Below are 12,289 nucleotides of genomic sequence, written 5' to 3'. Positions count from 1 at the left end.
CAGGTGTGTCTGTGGTCTACAGTCCCTGCCCTGGTATCAGGCCATACCCCCAGGGCTTCCTCCCTAGAGGCAATGGTTTTACCCTCTTGGTATGTTCTGGCCCTAGCTTGGCCACTGCATAGTTCAAATCCCCTTCTGAATGTTTATCACTGTGACTGTAGGCCACTTTACCCAGGAGCCTATGCAGGAAGGGAGACCCATGCCCACCCACTACTTCAAGACCCCACCCAGGGACCCTAAAAATAGCAGGCACATGCCAGTGTCCCTTTAGCAAAATTGCTTTCAGTTCCCTAGGCTACTTCCCCTCAGGTTCAGCTTTCACTGATGCTGCACCCTTACCCTAGGGCTCTTCTTCATTCAGGCCTATCAGCCAGCCAGGAGCTCATTCTTTCTTCCCTAGTCCCTGCCAGCATTGAGCTGTCCATGGTGCTGCAGCTTCCTTCCAGAAGCACCCACCATACTCCTCTAACTCCAGCAAGGAACTGACTGGATCTGGCTCTGGCTCTGCACCTTTTTTTTATATGGCTCTCCTGGGCCCTGATTGGCTACTCCTTGTAACCTCTCTGATTGGCTAGCCCTTTGCAGCCTCTCTAGGCCACTGAAGGACTTAGCACCATTGCTTCTTTCCAGGGATTGGTGTGGCAGGATCCTGAGGTCTCCAGCACAGGGCCTCTGGGCCTAGCCCATGACAAGCAGGCTTGATATGTGATATGATATTTGAAATCCACATAAAATTGTAAATAAAGACAAGACACTTGTGCTGTGAAAGGTTGGGAAGCCCTGACCTGGAGAAGCATCTGTTGGCTAAAAATAATGATATAATAAACAAACTGGTAGCAGAACTTTCAGTATGTGTTTCAAAGGCAAAAATAGGTCTGTGTGGTTCCAGTATTACTGAAGTGCAGCTTCAATTTGGGCAACTGAGTTGTTTTCTCCCTTCTCATTCCTCAATAGGGAAATAAGGACCACCTTATTTAATATAAAGCAAGAAACTGATTATTTTTAATGGAAAGAGAAAGGTGGGAGATAGAAAGAGATTATTCTAACTTCTATTAGGTCTTGGTCATTAGAGTCTTTGGTTTAAAAAAAAAGTTATGGTATCAGTACCAAAGATTTGATTTCCATATTTTAATATTAACTGAACTCTGGATAAAAACCAGTTAATCAGAATTTTGCAATTCATGCAGATACAGGACCAAATTCACTCCTGGTGAAAGGGCATGCTAATCCAATTTAAATCAGTTAAAATTGCACCCATTTTTATTTGCCCCACTGTTTGTCTTTTTCTTATCTTATGAATATAATTGTTTTGGAAGCATCCAGCAATTTGCCCAATACAATGCCTTAGTAACTAATTACACCATTTGAAAAGTGTTTCTTTAGAAAACAAATATTTTAGTATTAGTTACAACTGCTGGATAATTGTACAGGAGAGTTGTAAGGCTTTGGACCTAAGAAGTCTTTCTGAAGCAACGGTGCAAGTTGTTCCCACATTGCCCCATTAAAGTGCCCTCAGTCAGACCTGGGAATAACTACTTTTAGAGATGAAGTTTAGCTCCTTTTCTATACTTATTCAGTCTTTGCCCTCTGCTGACACTACCAACAAGGATACTGAAAGGGGAATCTTTTTTTTTTTAAAGTTGTGAAAATTTGAATTATGCAAAAATAGTAAAGTGCTTAATATTCAAAACTAGGAAAAGTCTGACAGGCAAAGTAAATTCTTTCCAACCTTGAAATAGTTTGTGAAACTATAGAAGTTTCCATTACTTTTCAGAATCTTGGTTTCCTTAAGAGATTTGTCTTATCTCTAGGATACTTCTGACACAGCCTATAATGCAAAGACTGATATAGTAAATATTTATCCTTGAGATAAGAAAAACTGGTATCTCTCTACAAATCCTATGTAAATAGCAAGGCAAGTTAGGACTCAACTTGGATGAGTCTTTCTAAACCTTTGAATAATAAACACTATCTGGACAAGCAGGGTAATACCATTTTGTGTATATCCTCTTTAAGATGACACAGACAGATAGAGCTATGAAGGGTTTTTTCATTGGAAGAACACTGTATATTTATTTATATATTCATTTTTATATGTTAATCAAGTGTGTAAAGTATTGTTTGTTTGCTATGGGTGTCATTTCTGCAAAATATGTGCCCAGATACTTAATAAAAAAAGTACTGCTATGCTTGCTTTGGTGAGCACCATGGTGTGTGTGGGAAGAATTGAGAGGTGCCAGCTGGATCCGTCCATCTAGCTAGGCATTTATACAATGCTCATCACCATGGTATCAGAGCACCTTACAAATTCTCAGAGTAAATACAATAAAGGATCTCTAGCTTTCTGTCCAACTCCCAGGGGAGATGGCTTCATTATTTTTGATAGTATTATTATGGAAAGCACAGATTAGAGTACTGGGTTTTACCTTTCAGTCCAAAGGGGGATTTATGCTTTTTCTAATATCTTAAGGGAGTGAATTACCTAGCCATGGGCCAGTTGCTGAGAATACTCTCTCTGCCACTGAAATGAAGGTGACTGTCCCATTGTTCCTGTGTAATGTAACTGTAGTGGTAGGCCCTGATCTTGGAGAATGAGAGTCTCTCTGCTCTCAGAACCACTTAGGGTGCAGAAAAATGGCTCAGGATGGCTGAAAGGTTGCAGGGTGCTAACAAGTGTTGTGGAACACACTACTGATTTTTTTATATTGGTTTCATTGCTAATGCATGGTGCACACCTGAGCATATGAGCTAGTGAGCTGTGTGTGAGGTCAAATCACCAGGCTGGTAGAAAATGCCTCTTTGGGTATGCTGACGGGCATGGTACCCTGGCCTCTCTGTTAGTATGCAGTTGAGCACTAGCTATCTTGCACTGGACTGTAAGGTGTCTGGGTAATAAAAGGCTCCTTCCACCACCTCCTGCCCCAAAGGCATCCATCCAGCACAGGTCAGAAAGTGGCCCTTAGATTTAACTTCAGCCACATTTTGGTTTTGATCTTTTATTTAACCTTTTCTGACTCTAGCCTGTATCCTTTTGTGTTTATAGGGAGCCATCTTTAGTACCAGATTCTGATATTCTTGCTCACAATGAATAGCACCTTTCTTCTAAAGTAGCCCCATTGAAACTAATGAAACTCCATGTGGAGTAAAGGACTACTCAGTGTGAGAATGGGTATCACAGTGTGACCCTGAAGGTGAAATCTTGGCCCTATTGAAGTCAATGGAAAAACTCCCATTGATTTTTAAACCTGGAAAATCATATTTAAAGGCTGTACAAGGTGTACATAAATTACAAAATTGCCTCTTTAGTGGCCAGCTTTTTGTCAGGAGTGTGGGTGTGAATGACAGATTAACTCCCACATTCACCCAACAAGATTGGGAGTTGCCCTTTAAAAAAAATTAAATTACAGCTGCCCCGATAGACATATGATTTCCATTTCAATCTCAGGTACAGTTAGAACATCTCCATTACATGTAAGCCAGTACCACTATTTTGAGACTATTCACATGCTCATATAAAATATTCTAAAAATTGTAGATCTTATTTGCCAGCATGTTGTATTAAGCCTAACCTTAGCGTAGGCTGCAGGAATGTCCTATACATGTACTAGCTGCTACTACCCTAAACATGTTATTCAAATTGGATGATATTTAGCAGGTTAGAGATAATATGCTGATTTAAGAAAATGTGGCAACAAAAGTCATCTCAGGATCTGCTTTCAGCACTTTGTCGCATTACTTCTCCCTGCTCTCTGATGTGCATTTTACGTTACTGTTAAAACCTTTTTTATCTATCCTATTATTTATCAGCTGTGGGAATCACTGCCCTTTCAAAATAAAATACCTCAAGCAAACCCAGTATGCAAAACCAGAAGAAAAAAAGAGTACAAAGTATTAATAACAAACATGCTTTTCCACAGAGCACTTTATTTACTTAAGACATTTATTCTTCAATGTACTAGTATCATGATGCAAAGAGTAGAGAGACTGGAAGGAGTTATTTTTGTTCAAGCTACAGAGGACGGTACTATGTTGAAAAATACCAAATGATAACTCATATTATCCGTATCACAATGCCTTTTTAGAAAGAAAATATATGAAGCTGTATTTGCATCTTGATTTCTTCATACTTTTTTGGCCAAGCTATTATTATGTATGGATCATAATTTTGGAAGGCAGAAAAGAAGATCCCTCTGGGATCAATACCAATACTACTCCATAGATTGACTGTTGAGTAAAGTTTAGAAAACGCTGTTTTTATGATCTGCCTGGAAACCTAGTGATATACATGCATCTGCATTTGTGCGCATACCCTTCTCATTTTCAAAGTTGAGTGTCTAAATTTAGATGTTTAAATCCATTATTAGGCTCTTGGTGACATGACTTTCAGAAGCATGGAGCACTCAGAATTTCTATTGAGTTCAGTGTTTGTGAGTCTCAGCCCTCTGAATGAGAGAGGTCCAAACCAAGTACCATTTAAGTCAATGGAAAGACAATTGTTGACTTCAGTGGACATTGAATCAGACCTTGAGTGTGTACATTTTGGCAAACAGATTTGAAATTGTTGGCCACAATAATGTACCACATATTTGCAGCTGATTTCCATGTGAAAAAGTGCAGATCCACGGACTAAATTAGTTTATCATAGCTCCGACAGCTTACTCGCTGTATGCCTACTATTCCATCTCTCCTGTGACTTAATTTACCATTCTAAACCCCTGAGTAACTTTAGACTGCGACATGTTTAAAAATATCATCCTGACAGCAAAATGTTGTCTTTTCTTTTTTCAAATGTGAAATTTTCTCCCCTCAAAAAAAACAAGACCAAAAAAACCCATGACCAGGATGAGCAAGTGGCAACTTTTCTATATATGAAAATATCATGGCTTTAAAGTTCACTATCTTGTGGGCATGCACCACTAAAAATGGTGGTATAATTTTTCAAAATAGTGACTCATGATTTTGGGTGCCTGACTTGAGACAGCATTTCAGAAGTGCTGAGCACCTACGCTCAGAAAATTAGGCTCCTGAAATGTGTCTAAAATTGGTACACCCAATATCACTGGGCAGTTTTGAAAATGTAGGTCAGCAGCTTTATAACACTGGAAAGAAAAGATACCCAGCTTTCACCGAGACCCACTACTAACTTCTAGCTCTAGAAAAGTCACTGGCACAAAGCTGGCAGAGGTGAGAGAGCTGCATACTGCACCAGCTGTCCCTCCTCTGGCATATGGGGAGTGAAGTAATGTGTCCAGGATATTCTGGGGTGAAGAAAAGGCATGCTAAAGTAAAGCTTGGCTACATGTGATCCTCCACTAGCACAGGGTCACTTATAGACCTTAAAGAATCCTGTGGCACCTTATAGACTAACAGACGTTTTGGAGCATGAGCTTTCGTGGGTGAATACCCACTTCCTCAGATGCATGGACATGGACATGCATCTGAGGAAGTGGGTATTCACCCACGAAAGCTCATGCTCCAAAACGTCTGTTAGTCTATAAGGTGCCACAGGATTCTTTGCTGCTTTTACAGATCCAGACTAACACGGCTACCCTCTGATACTTATAGACCTTAAGCAGTAGTGTAGGTCAGCTACTCCAACATGTCAGGGCCAGGCAGCACAGGATCATGGATTTCTCCCTGCAGTGCACCATCCACTGTGCCTGAGCTGAGCTCACACATGGTACAGAATTTCTCCCATTGCCTTTAAATGTATGACATATTAATGCTATTTTAGTCAACTTTAAAAGGGTTTTATGGCTCCCTCTGAGCACTTCACACTTGAACTCATGAGAACAAAGGCATCTGGCTTTACAGGTAGAGGAGACAAAATCCAGTCCTAATTTCTTTTTGATGAGTTTCTAAAACATTCCTAAAACAATTTTTTTCAGTAAAAGTGGCATGTCCAGAATACACTATAGTGTGGTGTGCTATAAAGGTTCTAGTGTCATGACTTTGGAATGATCTGCAGTGATCACTCTGTTAATTGCAGTAGTCCACAAACCCCAGGGCAAGTTACCCATAGTTCTGACTTCTGCAGACAGTCCTGATTTTTAATGAGAAGAAACATAAGTTATTTTCACGTACTTGCAAATACTATTATAATTCTCAAGCTGTATCAACGCTGCAGGAGATAGAAATTAACTGACAATTAGCTGTGCTCCAGAGACAAAGTAATAGCCATGCAACAGACAAATTAGGGCACACCTAGTTTATCAACTATTCTGCTTAAAGTTTTGTAGACTTCTTGGCATGTTTCCTTTTTCTGTATATACAGATAACCTATGCATTGTAAATGGATTCCCTCATATATTTACAAGTACTCCGATTACATTTTAAATTAAACTGAATTTGTAGAATTGAATAATCTAACCTTAAACAACTAGAACTGTTAAGGGTTCTTTATCTCCATTCAAAAAGAGAAAATACCCAAACTTAAGCAACTACTAAACTTACAGTTTTATACTAGGATTGAAAAGGACAATATCAGGTGTTAAACGTAGTTTCAATATTGTAGAACTGCAGTGAACTGTTTTCCCCACGAGAGTCAGGAAAACATGCCTTGCATGCTAAGTAGCTTTAGCTCATGAAGTGCTTGCCACCGGCCTGGCAATATCATTGGTGAGCCCACTGTTACATGCTTGTCATACGAAGCCAATTTAAATAAAATATTAAAAATTGCACTTCTAGATTAGCATTTTCTCAGCCCTAGTTCATTCTGTTTCGATCTCATTACGTGCGTTTTTTAACTGAAAGGTCCAAAAGAGTTCAAGAGTAGACTGAGACACATGCCAAAGAAAAAATGAAACAGCAAAGGTAGATTTAGTATCAAAACACAATAGCCAGATTTTCAGACAGTGATGTACTGGTATGATGGTAATTGGGCCATTGCACTTGTTCAGCCTTCTCTTAATGGAGGAACTTGACCTCAGTCAGGGCTCAGGGTGGCATGCTGCATCACCATGCAAGGAGAACATTGAAGTATTCTAAAGAAACAAACCAGGTTCAAAAAAATATAGTAAATCATAGGACCCACCTTGAGAATTTGTAAACCACAGCTCTCCTGCAGCCTCCTTGCTGAACACATTTAGTTCTTGAACCCTTTCCCCCATGTCTCAAGCTACCCTCTGGACACTTCCTAACATTTAAATGTCCTTTTTAAAGATCAATGACCAAAACTGTACTCATTACTCCAAAAACAGCATGACAAAGGACTTGTATAGAGGAATCATCTCCTTTGTTTGCCACGACACTTCTTCTTAGAAGAGAGAATGCCCCTCGCATCAGTACTGTCTAGGGATTGAGTACTGTCTGGCTACTGTTGTAATTTTCATGACTCTGGAATGTCTATTTAATAATAATGATTGAGGTGCAGGGCATTAATGACTGGTTAGAAGGAATTGATGGCTTATGGCCCTCTACTGAGCCTTTCACCCTAGTCAGTCATTAATCCCAGGGAAATGCCTTGAAGGCAATATTGTTATTATAAAATGAAAAATATGAACTATGGATTTATTAAACACAGCAATTGCAATTGGTTTGTACACAGCATCGCTAGAGTACTTGCCCATCAAAATGCTCTCAACATTCAGTTTAATTCAAAATTATTATTTCTTGCTTGATTTTCAATCTTGAGTGAAGGTTGTTAACCTTACTTCCCCATTGTCAATAAAGAGATGCTGTAGTGATTAGCTCTAATACCTTAGATAGCTAAATACAATACTAAAACAACATATTATACACATAGTGTTACAAACTAAATTATTTTCATGTTTAACGAATGGTGCTGCCTGGTGCACTTAGAGACCAAATGCTGTTTAGCCATAAAACAAGCACAGCAAGGGCACTGGTATGGCAAACTTCCTCAATGCCTCCCCAACTTGGCTCAGCCTTGATGCAGACAGACCATGTTTAATGGTGAGAAAGTCATCCCGTTTCCATGACCATGTAATCCTTAGTTTGACTCCTGGGACTGATAAGGATGCCTGCCAGGAACAATTATAGTAATATTTTTATTAGATAAATATATGGAGTGTCCACCACTACGTGTCTGATAGTATCTTGGTGGAAACCATGTGTTGCTGTTGTAAAGAACATGACTCTACTAACAAACGTCATAACATTTTTATAGATTGTGATCACGGTTTTAACATCTACACCATTTATTAATTGTTTGTACAGTGTCTAGAACAACAGGACTCTGGAGCTAGGTGCTACTGAAATGCTACTGCTACTAATGGTGTTTGAATTGTTTAGTTAACTCTCATTGAGAACTGGCTTTTTACTGCTACAGGACTTCCCAGCAAGAAGCCTATTATTTTAACAATTTTGGGCTACATCCTGTCATTGATTCACACCTGAAAATCTCAGTAAAATCAATGGGAGTACTTGGTGGTGGGGTGAGGGGGGAGGGAAGAGGAGACTAAGTCATAGTAGGATCTGACCCTATGTAAAGCCTGGTCCTGCAATGGACTACTCATATGGCTAAGGACTATTTGCCTGAATAAGGGCAGCAGACTGACCCCATAGGTATGAGCTGGGAAAATAATTATCATGAAAAGCTGCAAGTTTTCAACTGTTTTGGAAGCAAGTAAAAGTGATAGACCATAGCTTAAAACTGTAAAAGTCTAACAATCTGATCCAAAGTCCATTGAAGTAAATGGAAATCTATTCCCTGCCTTCAGTGGGTTTTGCATTAAGCCCTAAATGTTGAGCAATACTTCCTTTGTCACATAATGGCCCATATTTTACCCCATAATTCTGCAAACTTTAATCGCTTTCAATGAGATATCTGTGTCTGAAATAAGGGTAAACTACAGCCACTTCTTGTTTCTTTTGTAATATTTATTACACTTTATGATTTCACATTTTGATGATTTACAATTCTTTCTAACAACTATATTTTGTAATTGAAGCCATTTAAAAATAAATGTAGAGGGCCTAGTACCATAGGGTCCTGGTCCATGACTAGGGCTCCTAAGTGCTATGGCAATACAAAAATAAAATAAAATAAAATAAGGCGAAGAGTGTAATTGGAGTAGGGACTTCAAATTAAAGAGTTATAGGCCTGGTCCAAACCCCTGCTTAAGTCAGTGAGAGTGTTTCTGTTGGTTTCAATGGACTTTGAATTATGCCTTGTGTTTCCCAGTGCTACTCTCCTGGGCAAATCACTTAGGAACCGATTCTGATCTCATTTCAGTGAAGTAAGTGGAGTTCCTGGTGTAACTGAGATTAGAATCTGGCCTTAATCCATCAGGTTTTGCCTTTATTAGAATTTAAGAAATCTTTCCATTGTTATCTCTGGTTCAATTAAATTAGTGCTAACAGCCCAGATTTGTGTTTAATTTATAATTTCATTATATCTATATATTTATGGCCCTAATCCTGCCGCGCAGTTTAGCACCTGCCTAACAAGTGAAATCCATGGGACCACTCAGGTATGCAAAGTGACACACCTTCTCAAGTGCTTGGCAGGCCTGGGACCTATATCTCTGTATGTGATTATAAATATGGTACAGCTTCATTTTGTGCAGCATCCTCAGTACAAACTGTACCACAAAGTGCTTTACGGAGTTAAATAATAAATAATAGCAGAGAGAAATATAGGCAAGGAAGGAGAGAGATGATTGCTGATGAGATCTGAAAAGAGAGGGAGATGAAGATGGAGGTTTTAGGAATTAAATATTAACACCAAAGAAAGCTGGCTTTGAATGGAACTGATTGTTTTCCTCTGCTGTGGAATTTCATGGCTTTATTTCCTACCCATTGACCAGGGATGCCAGGCTTCCTGTCAAAATGCTCAGTAGACTCACTGTACTTAGAGTCTATTTTTAAGAGACGGCAAAGGATCGCAATTAGCTAACTACAGCCCTCTCCGATTCCAAACGTCTGCTTTGTCCTCTGATTCACCTTTCTGCTTATTTACTGACTCTTAATTCCCATAGGAAGTTGCCTGAAGCGCTGGAAATGCATCGGCAATCCAGCCCTCTCGCAAAGGTGGGGAAGAACCACCACCGAATTGTGACCTGCCACCCTGCACACGCAGCTTCAGAGCCCATCAGCAAACCTCTCTTCCTTAGAGATAACAGCAAAGAGGCCCTGGTGAGGCAATCTGAGATATACAAAGAGGAGATGGGAAGCTGCTTTAAAACACAGACCACAGTCTGCTAAGACATACTTTAATGGACTTCTCCTAGCATTTGGTGGCAGCACAGTGTTTAGGGAAATGTTCTATTTCTGTGGGTGATTTCCAACCAAGTGGTGGAGATGAGAAAGTAGAGTAACCAGGATGGAGTGAATCATTGAGAAGTCTTTCCTAGGATCAAAGATGCATTGGGAGTGAAGTTATTTTAATTGTGCATCTGATAGCCGGAGGTGTAAGGATGTCCTCTGGAGCCAGCCTTACTGGCTGATAAAGTGCTTTCTTAAATAGATGATACAAGGGAGTTCAGGTATGAAAGACAAGAATGTAGGTTCATTCCATAGCATTGGCTAGAACTAGTGCACTATGTTTACACTCCCTGCCATGTAATAGCCATAGTCTCATACACACACATTTAGAATTGTTCTGGCCTATATTGCATTTTTTATATAGGTAAGTGAATCTTAAGAGACAGATAAGAGGATTATGGAGTAAGAAGTATCAGGAAAGTGGCAGCCTTTCTCCCCGCCCGCCAAGTACCATATAATTCCCGTATATGTTCAAATCCTGCCCCCATTTTGAGGGAGGTGAGGTCAGAATCGAAAGGTGCGCAGTAAAGGCAAATTTCAGAGCAGCAGCCGTGTTAGTCTGTATACGCAAAAAGAACAGGAGTACTTGTGGCACCTTAGGGACTAACAAATTTATTTCAGCACAAGCTTTTGCGAGCTACAGCTCACTTCTTCGGATGCATAGAATGGAACACACAGACAGGAGATATTTATACATACAGAGAACATGAAAAGGTGGAAGTACGCATACCAACTGGAAGAGTCTAATCAATTGAGATGAGCTATCATCAGCAGGAGAAAAAAAACCTTTTGAAGTGATAATTAAGATGACCCAAAGAAGGTGTGAGGAGAACTTAACATAGGGAAATAGATTCAATTAGTGTAATGACCCAAACATTCTCAGTCTCTGTTTAAGCCTGAGTTAATTGTATCTAATTTGCATATTAGTTTGAGTTCAGCAGTCTTTCTTTGGAGTCTGTTTTTGAAGTTTTTTTGTTGCAAAATTGCCACCTTCAAGTCTGTCACTGAGTGGTTAGAGAGGTTGAAGTGTTCTCCCACTGGTTTTTGAATGTTATGATTCCTGATGTCAGATTTGTGTCCATTTATTCTTTTGCGTAGAGACTGTCCGGTTTGGCCAATGTACATGGCAGAGGGGCATTTCTGGCACATGATGACATATATAACATTGGTAGATGTGCAGGTGAATGAGCCCGATGGCGTGGCTGATGTGATTAGGTCCTATGATGGTGTCACTTGAATAGATATGTGGACAGAGCTGGCATTGGGCTTTGTTGCAAGGATAGGTTCCTGGGTTAGTGTTTATGTTGTATGGTGTGCGGTTGCTGGTGAGTATTTGCTTCAGGTTGGGAGGCTGTCTATAAGCGAGGACTGGCCTGTCTCTCAAGACCTGTGAGAGTGAGGGATCATCTCTAAGGATAGGTTGTAGATCTTTGATGATGCGCTGGAGAGGTTTTAGTTGGGGGCTGTAGGTGATGGCTAGTGGTGTTCTGTTATTTTCTTTGTTGGGCCTGTCTTGTAGTAGGTGGCTTCTGGGTACTCTTCTGGCTCTGTCAATCTGTTTTTTCACTTCAGCGGGTGGGTATTGTAGTTTTAAGAATGCTTGATAGAGATCTTGTAGGTGTTTATCTCTGTCTGAGGGATTGGAGCAAATACGGTTGTATCTTAGAGCTTGGCTGTAGATAATGGGTTGTGTGGTGTGTGCTGGATGGAAGCTGGAGGCATGTAGGTAAGTATAGCGGTCAGTGGGTTTCCGGTATAGGGTGTTTATGTGACCATTGCTTATTAGCACAGTAGTGTCTAGGAAATGGACCACTGGTGTGGATTGGTCTAGGCTGAGGTTGATGGTGAGATGGAAATTGTTAAAATCCTCAAGGGCTTCTTTTCCATGAGTACAGGTGATGAAGATGTCATCAATGTAGCCAGGGCTGGTGCAACCATTTGGGCAAACTAGGCGGCCGCCTAGGGCGCCTAGTGGTTGGTGGTGCCTAAAAGCCCCCTCAGGCGAGGAGGTGGAGGTGAGCTGGGTGGGGGGGCGCGCAGAGAGGGTTGCCTGCAATAACCG

The sequence above is a fragment of the Gopherus evgoodei genome, chromosome 10, assembly GCF_007399415.2.
Source record: "Gopherus evgoodei ecotype Sinaloan lineage chromosome 10, rGopEvg1_v1.p, whole genome shotgun sequence".
Taxonomy (NCBI): Eukaryota; Metazoa; Chordata; order Testudines; family Testudinidae; genus Gopherus; species Gopherus evgoodei.
Note: the sequence above shows the minus strand (reverse complement) of the source record.